We start from the raw sequence: 16,641 nt of genomic DNA, 5'->3' as shown, positions 1-16,641 counted from the left end.
ATATAGTGGGATATGTCAGAACTGAAGTGGCTCCCTCTGCAGGTGATGGGATTGCACACTTTGCTTAAAAGTGTCCTGTGTGAATTTGGACCCAAATGCAAGGAGAAAGTCCCTAGGCAACTTAATGGAAGGTCCTGGTAATCCCGTTGCTTCATCTCTGTCTCATAACTTCTTACATATTGAAATTATTAGTGAAGTAAGGTATCAAAATTGTAGAAGTCTGACTTGATTGTGCGATTGCATGTTACCTCACTTATGAAAGAAAAGCTTTTCCTTTTTTTAAAAAAAGTGTCTTAGTCTTTTCTGTCATAAACTAAGTAGTTTTAAAAGAACAGAAACATATTTCTCATAATTCTAGATGCTGGAAACCAAGATGAAGGCCTCAGCAGATTTGATGTTTTGTGAGAGCCCACTTTGTCACAGATAGTGCCTTCTAGCTGTGTCCTCATGTGGTGAAATGGTCAAGACAGCTCCCTGGGACCTCTCTTATGAGGGCACTAATCTCATTCATGAGGGCTCCACCCTCAAGACCTAGTCACTTCCTAAATGACCCACCTCCTAACATCATCTCCTTGGAGGTTAGGATTTCAACATATAAATATTGGGGTAACATGAACTTTCAGCACAAGATAATCATAACACCTTCCAAATCTGAAAATCTAATGAAAATCCAGAAAAATGATACAATACTTTTGTTAGTTGATATCAGACACACTTCTGTGACACTTTTTTTTCCCTGCATGTTTTCTCTGCATCCTCTATAACTGCTCGTAACATTATAATCTTGAAGGATCATTTGTACAGGAAGAGTAGAAAGATAATTCTGCCTTTTCTCTAGCATATTTTTTGTGTTTTTGTTGTTGTTGATCGTTTAGACTAGGGGCCCATAAAAAATATTTTGCTTAGAGTTTTACATTTCTGGGGACTAAAAATTCTTAACAAAGTGTTTCTTGGTTTTCAAACCTTGTTTCTTCCCCACGTTTATATTTTGGTTGGCAGTAATATAGGACATCTACATGTCATCTGGTCCTGCACTCCGTTCGTGACATCAGGAGAGTCAGCACGATGGGCGGTAGAAGCATTCCTGTGAGCCATTCTTACGCTCAGTGGCTGGCAATAACTTACCTACCTATGATACTGACTGTCAACTGCAAAAGCGTACCCCCACTAAGCACAAACTGAATATCCTGTCCGTTCACCTTTCCTTGAACTGGAATCCCCAAAACCCCTGCAGTCATTTCAATACCACCTGATGTGAGAGTTAAGTGTGAAAAAGAGGAAGTAGGGGTAGAAAGCACAGCGATCATAACTATGTTGAAAAAGAAAAAAAAATCATTATTTTTGTCAATTTTTTTATATGATGTGTGAGCACAGTGCCGGGACCATTTGCAGGGTCTTTGAGGAAACCTATGCAAGTGAGGTGCTATGAGTATTAACCTACAAAAACTTCATAGTAATTCTGCTTCTGAGTGGGGCCAGATTGTGAAAAGATTTGACTCAACAGGGGAAGCTGGGTTTCACGGAGTCAGCATCTAAAATATGCAAGGGAAATTATTATGATCAGATAGTTTAGGTATTTAGAGAAATGTGTGAGCCAAAGATATGTGATATGGATAAATGTGCTAAAATGACCAACTCAGTACTCATCAAACTGTCTTGTTACCGTATCAAATCTCTTCAGAGAAAAATATCCCATCTTGGCAAGGTTTTCCTAGTAATGGGTTACTGGGGGATAGAAAAGTTATGTCTAAGAAGTAGGATCAGTTTCACTAGGGCTAAATACGTTAGCAATGCATTAAATCATGCTCTGGCTACATCAAATGGTTATCACGTTCCTAAAGCACCACTGAAGGGATTCTAGCTCAATCTGTCATCAAGGGTATCAGACATTTCAGACTTTACAAATCCAGTGCCCTCACTGTGATTGATTTTGTATCCTGTCAAACAAGTCCTCCAACATGAACAGGCTTCTTCCTTTGAAAATCGGGGTGTGTTCAAAACATGGTCAAAATTTTTGTCCTTTGTCAGTTGTGGTCAGGAAAAAAATCACTCCTGTGGCTGCCAAAACTGAAAGAGTCATGCTGCAATGGAAGAACCAGCCCTAGAGTTTAGTTTGCCTAATGATTTAAGGCAGAAATTTGTGCTGAACAAGAAATGGAAACGTTGAGATGTCAGTGGAATGCCTACCCCTTGAAATTGGAGACTTGGCCAGAACAGAAATCCTTAGTCCATTTATTTCTCCACTCAGTGACCCTAGGTTAGGTGTGGACCAAGACACATCTGGGTTGAGTTGATGAATCTTCCCTATTCTGAGTCATAGAGCTGTCCATTCGATTTCCAATTGTGCCTTTCTATTGTATATCTTAGACATTTCAAATTTACATCTACCTCTGAACCCCAGATTTTCTTGACTTATCAAAGGCTCTAAAATGTATTCCCCAGTTTATTTTTCCCACATCAGTAAATTCTCCTACCTCCAGTTGAATGCCTAGTTTTGTGAGCAACCTCCCCTCCACCTCTGTCTTATTGTAACTCTCTCTTATTGTTCATGTGTTTACCGTAGTAACCTCCTCACAGGCTTCAAACCTTCATTTCAAAATACAAGCAGAATAATCTTGAAAAAGCAAAACAGAAGGAAGAAAATTTAACTGTTAGTCGCCAACTTAAACTTAATGGTTTCCCCCAAAAGCTATCAGACATCCAATTTTCATAGTGGTCTCCAAGGATTCCTATGTTCTGGCCCTTGCCAGTTTTTCCAGCTTTACTGTCATCCTTGCACCATTCCAGTGATCCCAAAAGATTTGTAATTTGCTCTTCTGCCTCCATGCCTTGGCATAGCTTTTTATGACCTGGAATGTTCTCTCCCAGCTTCTCTGCTCCAAGACTAACAATAAGTCATTCTTATATATATATCTCTTCTTTATGTTTTGGATTAAAGTGTCCTATGCTCTAAGTATTTGAAAAAAAACTATTTAATGTAATCTTACACTAGAATAAAATTGTGTTTGTCTGTGAGACTAGAAACTATCTTATTAATTTTGTATTCCTAGTACCCAGATCATTCCTGAAATATATAAGCTATTTAAAAGATAAATGCATATTCAATAAATGAGTCAGTTTGGCTGCAAATAATATAGAAAACCACTCAGCCACTAAGAGATGCCATTTAAAAGAATAATCAGGTATTTGTAGAGAGTAAAGCTTACTGAACAAATCCTATAAACTCAGCATAAATGTGATTGTTCCCAACTAATAAGACAAAAGATAATCATACCAAATATTAAATATCTTTGCATTTGAAATTTTTACTGACTATAGACAAATACTATGTTATATTCATCTAGGAATGCTTGGAACTGTAAGTCCAAACTGATTATATGAGTCTGTTACATCCGAGGAAACCAAAGTAAGTAGAATCCATAAGTGAGAATCTGTATAATCCATACACAGAGGGTCTCTGTTAGGTCAGAGCCAATAAAAAATGGAACGAAGGATATGGAGTCGAGACACACTTGGAACTTGTGCCCATTTGGTCATGGAAGAGGGCAAACAGTTTACTAAAATGGTCAATAACTACAGGAGAAGACAATGTCAGGGCTCAGAATTACAATCATGCACCCTTACTTGAGATCATATGTTTCACGGTGGTTGCAATCTCCTTTATCAAATGTCTAAAAATGATCCTCCACTTCATGGCAATTGGACTCTAAAAATGTTATTAATCAAAACCTACTCTGCATTTAGTATTGTTTTAAAATGTCATTTTAATTTTGTATTGTTATAAATAGAAACATAACAGTAGTATGTAAAGGTGTGCAAGATGCAGTGGATCCGTTTATTGAGAATATTTGGTGCTTACATGAATTCAGGGTCCCTTGTAGTGCCTAAAGTGATATGTGCATTACAGATGGGAAAAATAATTCCTTCTTCCGAATAATCATGTTGGATACCCTTGAGAAAAGTACTATTAGTTCACTTCTGTAGCATATAATGTTTTCTTTAGAAGCACCATAGTTTATCATAGAAATACATGTTTTAATATGTTATGGAACAGATTAAAAACCAGGTCACATATTTAGCTATTAATCTGCCCCCTCTAAACCTTTAATAATTATTTTATAAAACACTATATAAATAGACTTTAAAGGAAGAAATTAAAATAGGCTTTTTAAATGTAAAAGATGGCTCATGCCTTTAATCCCAGCACTTTGAGAGGTTGAGATAGGCAGGTCACAAGGTCGGGAGTTTGAGACCAGCCTGGCCAACATGGCAAAACCCGTCTCTACTAAAAATACAGAAATTAGCCAGGTGTGGTGGTGGCCGCCTGTAATCCCAGCTACTCAGGAGGCTGAGGCAGGAGAATCACTTGAATCCGAGAGGTGGAGGTTGCAGTGAGCCAAGATTGTGCTGCTGCACTCCAGCCTAGGCAACAGAGTGAGACTCCACCTCAAATAAATGAAAATAAATAAATGTAAAAGAAACACTAAGATGTATAGATCACTAATCTGTTAAAAGTCTAAAATAACTGTTGTTTTGTATGACCGTGACTAAATCCATCTATAGTTTCTATGTGTGTGTCCAAATTTCTTTTTAGAAGCTTATTGAATAACATGGGGCCACAAGCACAACTGGATTTCTAATTACGTAGGCAGTGTTTCTGCCTTTACATTAGGTTGCATCTGAAAGTTAATTGAGGATGAAGCTTTCTTAATTAATCACATATTGATAGGTTAATAATCTAAATGCACGAGTAGACTATCTTAATTTACCACACATATATCCCATAGAGCTAAAATTGTTAGCCTGTAATGTTGATTTTTCTGTATTTTAAAAGATAAATTTAGACCAGTGAGGAAAGGCATCAAAACCTAGTCTTAAATTGATTGTGTTTACAAAAGCTTTGCCTCAGGTGTTTTCATAAACCTGAGTCTGCACAATTTTTAATTGGAAAAACACAACCTAGGATATTATTGAAAAGCAATGCTTTTAAAGTAGCGATAATTGACACTAGATCCTTATTAGTAAACTTATGAAATCCAAATACACATATCTACTAACGGTATTATTTCAATAAGCCATCTCATTCTCTAGTTTCATCTCTTTATTTTCAATTACTCTTCCTTTTTTAACCAGATCAAGTTTTTCTTACTTGAAGATCTATTTTTATATTTTGAACTTTAAATTTCATTCTAATTTAAGTGTTTTCCGTGCACAAAGTAAAACAAAAAGAATCATTAAAATTTATTAAATCTTAGCCCTCCTTTTGTGCATTGGAGCCATGCTTAACAACTTAGCTCCTGCAATTACCCTTCCCTGCACTTTTGTCGGGGCTCAGAACACATTACCCCAATATATGATACCTTGGCATACTAAGTATTTTCAGCTGAAATTGAGAGGACAACAGAAGCAAGATGGTCACGTCTGAACTTCTCTTTCTGTTTCTCTGAACTTTTACCTCCATTAAAGCATGGTCGTAGAAGAATTTTCTGATCTACCTTGTTTGAAAGTAGCTTGTAAGACCTGCATTCCAGCGAGATCCAGCCCTATACCTGGAAGCCATGAAGAATCTGGATAAACAGGCCTTGCTAAATTAGTACCGTTAGAATACTCTACACCCTTTAGTCTTCCCATCACACTTCTGCATGACCACCTGCAGAAATAGTTTTCTCTGGATATTTAGGACTTCATTTCTGAAGGCTCCAGTGTCACATAAAATTTTAGTTAAATATATTTTAGTGATTTTCATTTGTTAATTTGTCTTTTGTTATTGGGGTGTCAGCCATGAGTATTGCAATGAGTGAGGAAAAGGTATTACAGCTGACCGTTGAACAATGCAGAGATTAGGGTCACAGACCTCTGTGCAGCCAAAAATTCACATATGACTTTGACTCTCCAAAAACTTAGTTACTAATAGCCCATTGTTGCCTGGAAGCTGTACCAGTAATATCAACAGCCAACTAACACACTTTTTGCCTGTTCTATGTATTGCATGTTGTATTCTTAAAGTAAGCAAGAGAAAAGATGTCACTAAGAAAATCATAAAAAGGGAATATTTAATATTCATTAAGTGGATCATAATAAAGGTCTTCATCCTCATTGTCTTCATACTGAGTAGCTGAGGAAGAGGAGGTGTTGGTCTTGCTGTCTCAGGAGTGGCAGAGGTGGAAGAAAATCCATGTATAAGTGGACTCACAGTTCAAACCTATGTTGTTAAAGGGTCAATTGTCCACAGCTTCTGGGAAGTAGGATGTTGAAGTCTTTGGGTGGCCGTTACTCTACATATCAAACACTTGAAGCAATAAAACAATTATCAAAGAAAAATATATAAAGCAATAGCTTCAAAGACACTGAACATAGGCAATGGATAACAGTGATCTCTGAGATATAAAAACAAAGGAGGAAATAATGATTTTCCCAGTATTGACAGTTTCCAGGCCACAGACCAAGCAGGGAAATCCCAGGCAAAGCCTGAGTTGAGGAGATGGAGTTAAGAGTCCTGGGAGATGAAGGTTGCTAGCATCGACAGGACAAAATACCAGAGAAGAGAGAAGTACACAGACAACTCCAGAGATCTTTAGACGTCTCCTTAGGGAATTCAGCTGAGTGACAGAGAGTGCACTACCCCAGCCTTGGGAAAGAGCCGTCAGAAATGATTAGGATTAACAGTGCCTGGCTTTCACATAGGGTCAATAGGCATGCCCTTTTTCAGGAGACTGACAGGAAGACGAATATTTGGGTAAAATTAAGTTTCTTGGCTCAGTAGGGAAGAATAATTAACACTAGGCTGAGTACTGCTCAATCACATCCAACAAAATCTTAAAAACATAACCCAAAGTCATCAAACATTTTCCGTTTAACTGCAACCCCAGACAAAACTCAAGAACATTTATAGAAACACAAACATCTACCACCTACAAGTTGATGTTCACGTTATCTGGCATTCAATAAAAAATGACCCAGGCATGCAGAATAGCAGGAAGATATAAATCCTAAAGAGGAAGAAAACAATTAAAAATGACTCAATGAGAAAAGGTGAGACAAAAATACAGTGAAGATTTAGCAATCTTCATTATAATACATTAGTTTCCATTATAATACAGTGAAAATTTAGCAGTCTGCACAATTTAGATTGCTAAATCTTCACTGTATTAGATTTAGCAATCTTCACTGTATTAGATTTAGCAATCTTCACCGTATTAGATTTAGGAATCTTCACTGTATTAGATTTAGCAATCCTCACTGTATTATAATGGAAACTAATGTATTATAAAGGAAACTATCTAAAATGAAACAGAATTATTACAGCTAGATAGGAAGAGTAAGTCCTACTATTCTATACCACTGTAAGATAACTCTAGTTAATAGTTATATAGTTGCAAATTGCTGGAAGGAGGATATTGAATGTTTCCAATAAAAAGAAACAAATATTTGAAATGATGGATGGGTATGCTAATCACCTTGATCTGATCACTATACCTTATATGTGTGGAAACATCACTATGTACCCCTATGAATATGTACAATTACTTGTCAAATAAAGACAAAGCAGAATAATTAGCTAACAGATCAACATAATGACATATATGTAACTGAAGTTCTCAAAGTTGAGGGTGTGTGTACAGAAAATATATTTAAACAAGTAGTGACTGTTGCCTTTCTGAATTTGGTAAAAATAATAAATCCACAAACAGAAGAACCTCAGCAAAGTCCCAGCACAAGAAACATGAAGAAAATGATACTGAAACATATAATCAAATTCCCTAAAAGCAATAATAAAGATAAATATTAATCTTAAAAGCAGACAGAAAAATGACACATTATATACAAAAGAACAAATGTAAAAATATGTCAGTTTTTTTTGGGGGGGTTGGTCAGGAACAAAGCCAGTGAGAAGAGTTGAACATCTTAGAATACTAAAATAAATTTTAAAAATTTAAAAACTTACCAACCTAGAATTTTATCTCCAGCAAAAATATCTCACAAAGCGAAGGCAAAGTGAAGACTTTTTCTGAAATACGAAAGCTGAAACAGTTCCTTACTGGCAGAGTTCCACCCTGAGACCCATTAAAGAAAATCCTTCAAGAAGAAGGAAAATAGCAAAATTGAAATACAAATCTATACAAGAGAATGATACTACGGAAAACGGCAATTACATGAGTAAATGCTTGTATTAGTTTTGTAGGACTGCTGTAATGAATCACTTCAAACTGGGTGTCTTAAACCCCAGAAATTTATTGTCTCACAGTTCTAGGGGCTAAAAGTTCAAAACTGAGGTGTTGACAGGGCTATATTTTCTATGAAACATTTAGGGAAGAATGATGCCTTGCTTCTTTGTAGCTTCTGGTGTTTGCTGGCAATTCTGGTCTTCCTCAGCTTGCAGATGCATTACTACAATTGAGGTGGGAGGCGGGATACAACTCCGGAGGTGCGGCTTGGACACTGGAGCAAATTGAGGCCTAGTTAAAACAGGGATGAGGTGGAAGAAGCTCTTCATAAAACATGCCCACCAATGTGCCATGTCAGTTTACCATCGCCATGGCAAGACCTGGGAGTTACCACCCTTTTCCGTGGCAATGATCCAACAACTCCAAAGTTACTACCATTTTTTTTTTTTTTTTTTGAAATTTCTGCGTAAACTTCTCCTTAATCTGCAGGCGATTGAAAGTAGGTGTAAATATGACTGCAGAACTGCTCTGAGCTGCTACTCTCTGCCAAGAGGAGTAGACATGCTCTGCAGAAACAGTCGTGGAGCTGTAACACTACCAGAGCTGGAACACGGCCGCTTCAATAAAGCTGTTTTCTTCCACCGCTGGTTAACCCTTGAATTCTTTCTTGGGGAAGCAAAGAACCCTCCTGGCCTAAGCCCCCATGGCCAAGCTCCAATGTGGGGCTCACATTTGATTGGATATCCACACTACTTTAGGATGGTAACTTCTTAACATGACATCTGTAGCGATCTCATTTCTCTTGTAGTTAAGACTTCAACATATCATTTGGAGGAATACAATTCAACGCGTAACAAGACATACGGATTTTTTTCTTATTCAGATTTCTTTAAAAGATAATTGACTTTAAAATAATGTAGCTTGGATTTATTCTACTTCATGACACCAGGCATTCTGTTAAATAGGTATAATTGTTTCTATGTTGAAGTTATTTAAGTTTAAAAAGTATATATTCATGGGTGCTATTGTTTTATTTGATTTGGTTTTAATTGAGCTCTGGAGAAAATCTAACCAGTACCTACTTCACTGATGTGACCCTTGCATACTGTAAATTTATTAAGATCACAGCATTTAAAAAATTCCTTAAAAATAAGTTGGTCACTCAAAAATATATAGCTAAACAGAATGAAGTATTAAAAGACTAAATCGAGAACCTCAGGAGTATAACAGATTCCATGCACAAGAAAATGCTCTGCCTCAATGGTTTGCTTCTGTTTGTGACAGAGAACTTCTGTAATATACACACAAGCAGTGAATGAGGAATTTCACAGACTTCCAGGTAAAAAAAAATGTGAAGTCAGACCTTAAAATACCAAATGGATTTTTTTTTCTCTGAACGGTCACTGTCCCTACAGATTTCATCTCACAGTGACTACATTTCATTAATTAGAACAGGAGACAGGAGGGTAAAGAGGGTTTTTTTTATTTTGTCGTTCGAAAATCATAAAACCTTGCAATCGTAATGCTCCTGTGTACACTGCCTGCTAGGGTTTATTGCCTGATTGCCTTCTGCTACATGCATTAGCACTACCACCCTTGAAACACACACACACACACACACACACACACACACACAAATACACATCATGGAACTTTTGGTTTAACCACCCAGCCATGGTTTTCGGGGTCATAAACCATTTAAGTCAAAAGCAATCACCAGTACCCTAGACACCACCCTCATAAGAGTAGACAACCCCGTGGCCTGCATCAGAATGTGCCTTTTCCATGCTCCATGGACTCTTGGAAAAAGAGTTTTATTACTTATTTCCCAGCACGTGGAAATGGTGTATTTTAATATCACTTTCAATATCACAGAACCATTTCGGTCAAAGTGCCTTAAGAGATTGTATAGAACAAAAATGGCCTAGAAGGGCTGATTTCACAAAGATTAATAAGATAATAAAAAAAGACAAAGCAAGGATTAATTCAGAATGGAAATAATTAGGCATTGATAATGCTTCTGAAATTATTTTTGAAACAGCAGTAGCTATTTGGAATACTAGTTACAACTTAAGCCTTGAGAACAATTAAAATCCATGTACATCAGCTGGTGATTTAAATGTGCGGCAAACAGTAATGAAGTGGAGCAAAGGAAAATGCAAATTTCGTCAAAGCCAATTTGAAAATTCTCAGCATTTTATAGACCACCTTAATAGACATAGCTATCCAAATGTGTATTTTTGTTTGCCTTTTAATTGCAATGAGTCATTTAAGCTGCCCTTCCAGCTTGCCCAGCACACAAAAAGTCACAGGATGTTTCAGGCTGTGTAGTTTTCCAGAATTCCGTGAGCTTTTGGAAGATCTTCCTCTGCTATATGAACATGAAGCTCAGAACTCTTTAAAACACCAGAATAGTCTGCACAACCCAGTGAGACAGTTCTTCGGGATGTTCATACAGACTCCAATCCTAATCATCAGGAAAAGGATTCATCTAGTAATGAGAAACAAATCATTAGTCTGTCAGTTTCTCCTAGCAAATCAAGGAAAGATTCTACAGAACCAGACATGTATAGGAAGTATGGAAAAGAAAACAGTTTTGTTCAGAATGGAAATGAACGTTCTGATGACAGTGTTTCACATATAAGCTTGATAGGCCGAAAGATGGCTGACATAGGGCCAAATTTTGAAAATAATTGTAGTAGTCGTGATTTAGTTAATGGACACAGTGAAACAGAGCGAGCACCTTTAGTTTTATCAGATCCTGGTTTGAAAATTGTTAAAAACAGAATCAGGACAGAAAATGGTTCAGTTTTACCTAGTGTTGTACCACAAGAACACAATACCTTACCATTATCTCAGGCACCTTTCAAACCAAATATGACAAATGAACATTAATGATAGAGCTTAATTTTAGCAAAACCAGTTACCTTGATGAACAGTCTCTTAGTAGGCCCAAACATGGAAAATTTCTGACTGATACCTGTTCTCATCAAGATAACATGTATAAGAAATTAGTGAAAAGATTAAGATGTGGCAAATGCCTGACCGCCTACTGCAATGCAGAAGCACTTGAGGCTCATCTTGACTGGTAAAAATGTTTCAGAAAGGTCTGTCAATCCAGCAGTAGTGTGAAAAAAGCACTATAAAAACACATCAGTTTGCTATTTCCCTGATGGCCTTAATTTTAGAGTGGTCTCGGATTACTAAAGATAAGGACAAAACACATTTTCTAGAATGAACTCACAGAGGAGATGTGGTGGCTTAGACTTTAAAAGGGTTGTTATAAAACTCCCAAAGTACCAGTTTTCCAGAGAACCACATTTAAAAAAGTTTATGATGATTAATAGCAATAGCAGCAGCATGTTCAGTTTTGCTTATATGAGAAACGTGTTTAGGCAACCAGTCAGAAAACCAGCCATGGCCATACAGAAATGGAAAAGTTAACCCATTATTAAAAAGTGTGTGTGGGGAGGGGGGCTGGTTTACAATAATTATCAATTTAAAGTATTTTCTACAAATGGGGTTTTCTTGTCATGTGTAATTAGATTACGTCTTCTTCCTTCTAGTCGAACATGGTTTAAGGAACAGCTGCTCTTTGGTTTGTGATACGATTTAGAAACTTATACATTAACTTACCACAATGCTATCAATTACAGATTGTAACTGATTTCTAGATGATTAATTAGGTTGAAGTTCAATGAATGGCCTGCCAGCACTGAAAATTAAAAAACAAAACAAAAAAACCACAGTGCTTTACTAATAAGCTCTTCATAGAACCTCCCATGAACCACTTTTGTAGTACAAATTAGTTACATTTAAAGGGCAGCAGTGTCAGTAAAACAAAAAGATATGATAAGTAACTCTGGGGAGAGATGAAAGGCATCTAAGACCTTTACAGGCTTTGTAGTTAGTTGAAGGAAAACACTGAATTACAAATTCTTCACTGTGCATAATGGTAAAAACACACTGGGATATTTCTATTTGTATATGTTAGGGCATTGCTTGATGATTCCTAGCAAGGTCCTTTAGACATTAATGTGAGTTATCTAAGTACAGTCCTAAAATAATTGGCTCAAAAAATCAGCTAAGAATCAGGCTAAGAATTCATGCATTTTATTCTATTAGAAGAGGTAACTCCAAAATAAGCCATACTACTGTTTTTTTATTCATTAGTGATGAGTCTGGTCTGAATAGTAATTTTTAAATGTAAAAGGAAGTATTTACACAAAAATTTGCACAACAAGAACCCAATAAGAAACACATTCATGCATTGTTTTTGTTGGTGATAAGTTATTTTCCTAAGGAAGATTTTAACTTAATATTTTTTAAAATACCCTCTCAGATGTTTTCCACTTGTCCATTATTAAAAGGAAGATGTGTAAAGACTTCCTTTTAGCTAATAGTATGTAAATCTAAAACAGGGATAAAAAGAACAAAAAGGCAAACTATTTCAAAATAGATCTCTTAGTGCCCCAATGTCAAATATTCCAGTTATTCTAAATAATAAAATGTTCGTTCAAGGCACATAATCTCATCAGACCCTATTATATTTGAACTTCTTGAATGAGGCTACTATGGAAGTGGGGAATTTCTTCCAGGTAGCATCCGTATTTCATTAAATTAGAATTTCCAGGTCATGATAGATGAGATGTTTTTTTGATTTCCCAGTTTTATTAGTTTATCATCAGCATTTACTATGCAATGATGATCATAAGTCCATTCCAAACTGAAATTTGTTTTTGTTATGTGCCCTACATTAGGCTGTGGAATTTACATTTAGGTAACTAAATGCAACTCATAACCAAATTTTAAAATCTGTAAGGTCAGCTAAAAACTTTTATTTCTTGATGCTAAAATGTAATGATTTTTATTTCAGTTCATTCTAAAAGTATGCCTTGTAATAAAAAGTCTGTTTGGAAAAAAAAAGTCCATCTACATCAGTTGGCAAGCAAACCTATTAATTGAAGTTAATTCTGTAACTGACCCGAAATTGCATGGATCGCCATGATAAGAAAAAGTAATAAAACTAAATGCATGACTTTATAAGCTGAATACTTTGAGACCACAGAAAAATTAGGAGGAAATCACCAGGGTTGGTAAAGAAGCCAGGGTATAAGAAGACTGGATGAGGTTTTCGTTAAAGGGTTAGTACTGGGACCCTTACTGTGAGGAAGATCATTGAAAGAAGTCCTCATATTCAGAATTAACTACCAGCCCAAACTTCTGATAGGCCAAATGCCCAGATTAAACTCCCACTTCTTGTGGATATCCTAGATATGCTAATCCTGAAATTTCATCTCGGCTCTATCCATGTTGTTACAACAAGCTAATTTTATATTTTTGCATACTGAAACACGCAAATCAATCATCCACATAGGTGTAAGCAATTCCACTCTTAGAAATCAAGAATTCTCTAGGCTTTGTATCATACAGTTTTTAATGACACACACATTTTGTCCTTTACCCTACAAATATTTCTTTGGGTTTTATTCTGATAATCATGCAATATACAGAATAGTTTCTCGCCATTATCTTATTAGGGTAGAAACACCTTTGCAACTTTGGACACCATTTAGTAGACGTGAAATGGAATATAGAAAGAATTCTTGAACAAAACTTCTCCGTGCTTGCTGCCTTAACTAAGGTCCTTCTGTCGGTTTATTGCCCCTGTGACAACTTGCAAGACACTCTGACTTTGTTTTATTGTGCTTATCTAGTTAGATTATAAGGCTGATCATTCAGTGTCCATCAGACTATACATTATTGAATCCTCTCTCAAGTTGCCCCAATATCCTTTGTGGCCAGAGGAAGAGAAAAACATGCAACTAGTAAATCGAATTTCTCTTGAAAAAACACTCATAGTTCTGATAGTCATTTCTATACCTGTTTCACCGTTTAGAAAACATGTTTCTATTTGTGTAGCACGTCTGGGAACCTAATGCAGTAATATCGCCTTCTTTTCCATTTGTCCCTGATCCAGATGCTATATTTTTTATGCATCCCTCCTGCTGTTAAGTATTTTACAATTACAGATTTGTGCTCTATCTTTTATTCTTTCACATCTCACCCTAGTACCAAATTTTTCTTTTATTTTTTTCATTTTTTTCATATAAAGCTTCCAGGCTACTTGCATTCCAAGGCCAAGTGGAATGTTTTTTATTATCTCAAATTCTCAAAGGGATGTGGATGGTATTGTGTGATTTTAGTTACTCTGTCCTTATGCATATCAGTTAATCTTCCATTATCCTTCTTTCAGAAAATGATTGTAAACAAGATGCCTTCATTTAATTTTTAAAAATCTTGCCCAAAAGAGTCATAAAGAATCTAAAGTAAAACTACATTTTAAAAATTCCAAGTTGGTCCTTATGGCCCAAAATAGTCTTCATCTTCAAAAGTCAAGTCATAAGCCTCTTCCAAGTTCAAGCATGGATGTAATCCTGGTCATGGATAGCTATTGTTATTGACAGCTCCTGAGACATGCATCATTTGTTAAGCCTCTTTTACTTGAAATAGGACTGTCATTCTAGAACAAGTATCTTGATCATAAGAAAATCTTTCCCCTGGAAGATCAGGCCACATGCTCAAAGGGTTTCTCAGAGACTGTAAGGAACTTTTCATACTAAATTATTTTTTGGACCTCCTAAAATGTTGTGTGAGGTCACCTAATGATATTCTCCTCTAAAGTCACAGAAGCCAGAAGATGGCATACATGAGCAAAAAGGCGAGGTGACAGAAATAGTGAAATATAATTTGTATGCTTCCAATTTTCCAATGTGGCTCAGTAGTACTGCCAACATAATTTGGCAAGCTCATAATGCAGGCAATCTTTCAAGGAAAAAAAAGCCAGGTCAGTCTCCACCGTGATTGGATTTCGTAGATACATGCCTTGACTTTATCCAGAAGACATGACTACACTTTCACTACCTACCTCATTCAGAATCTGCTGGGATGCTGGAATGACATGGCATATTAGTCTGTTTTTATGCTGCTGTTAAAGACATACCTGAGGCTGGGAAGAGAAAGAGGCTTAATGGACTTACCATTCCACATGGCTAGGGAGGCCTCATAATCATGGTGGAGGGCAAGGAGGAGCAAGTCACTTCTTACGTGGATGGCAAAGAGCTTCTGTAGGGAAATTCCCATTTTTAAAACCATCAGGTCTCGAGAGACTTACTCACTATCATCAGAATAGCATGGGAAAGAGCCGCCCCCATGCTTCAGTTACCTCCCACTGGGTTCCTCCCATGACACATGAGAATTCTGGGAGTTACAATTCAAAATGAGATTTGGGTGGGGACACAGCCAAACTGTATCATCTCATCCCTGGCCTCTCCCAAATCTCATGTCCTCACATTTTACAACCAATCATGCCTTTTCAACAGTCTCCCAAAGTTTTAACTCATTGCAGTCTCATCTGAGACAAGGCAAGTCCCTTCTACCTGTGAGCCTATAAAATCAAAAGCATGTTAGTTACTTCCTAGATAAAATGGGGGTACAGGCATTGGATAAATATACTGATCCCAAATAGTAGAAATTGGCCTAAACAAAGGGGCTACGGGCCCCATGCAAGTCCAAAATCCAGCAGGGTAGTCACATCTTAAAGTTCCAAAATGATCTCCTTTGACTCTGTGTCATATCCAAGTCATGCTGATGCAAAAGGTGGGTTCCCATGGTCTTGGGCATAGGAACTGTGGCTTTGCAGGATACAGTCTTCCTCCAGCTGCTTTCACAGGCTGGCATTGAGTGTATCTGGCTTTTCCAGGTGCACAGTGCAAGCTGTTGGTGGATCTACCATTCTGGGTCTGGAGGACAGTAGCCCTCTTCTCACAGTTCCACTAGGCACTGCCCCAGTAGGAGATCTGTGTGGGGGCTCTGAGCCCACATTTCCCTTCCACACTGCCCTATCAGAGGTTCTCCATGAGGGCCCTGCCCCTGCAGCAAATTTCTGCCTGGGCATCCAGGCCTTTCCATACATCCTCTGAAGTCTAGGCAGAGGTTCCCAAACACCGGTCCTTGACATCTGTGCACTGGCAGACTCAACACCATGTGGAAGCTGCCAAGGATTGGGGCTTGCACCCTCTGAAGCCATGGCCAGAGCTCTATGTGGGCCCCTTTCATCCACAGCTGGAGTACGTTGGATGCAGGGCACCTGGTCCCTAGGCTGCACACAGCATGGGGACCCTGGGCCTGACCCATGAAACCATGTTTTCCTCCTAAATCTCTAGGCCTGTGATTGGAGGGTCTGCAACAAAGGTCTCTGATTTGCCCTGAAGACATTTTCCCCATGGTCTTGGGCATTAACATTAGGATCCTTGCAACTTACACAAATTTCTGCAGCTGGCTTGAATTTCTCCTCAGAAAATGGGATTTTATTTTCTGTTGCATTGTGAGGTTGCAAATTTTCCAAACTTTTATGCTCTGCTTCCCTTATAAAATTGAATGACTTTGACAGCACTCAAGTCATTTCTTGAATGCT

The 16,641-nt window shown here is 37.4% G+C and overlaps 1 pseudogene; it reads left to right on the top strand.

Annotated features, from left to right (window-relative positions):
* Window positions 1-5,781: 5,781 nt before the first annotated feature.
* On the top strand, window positions 5,782-11,257 carry LOC116472481 (zinc finger protein 654-like; annotated as a pseudogene).
* The last annotated feature ends 5,384 nt before the right edge of the window (window positions 11,258-16,641 follow it).

Source organism: Hylobates moloch, unplaced genomic scaffold (assembly GCF_009828535.3).
Source record: "Hylobates moloch isolate HMO894 unplaced genomic scaffold, HMol_V3 SCAFFOLD_8, whole genome shotgun sequence".
NCBI lineage: Eukaryota > Metazoa > Chordata > Mammalia > Primates > Hylobatidae > Hylobates > Hylobates moloch.
Note: the sequence above shows the minus strand (reverse complement) of the source record. Positions and strands in the feature narration are given on the sequence as shown.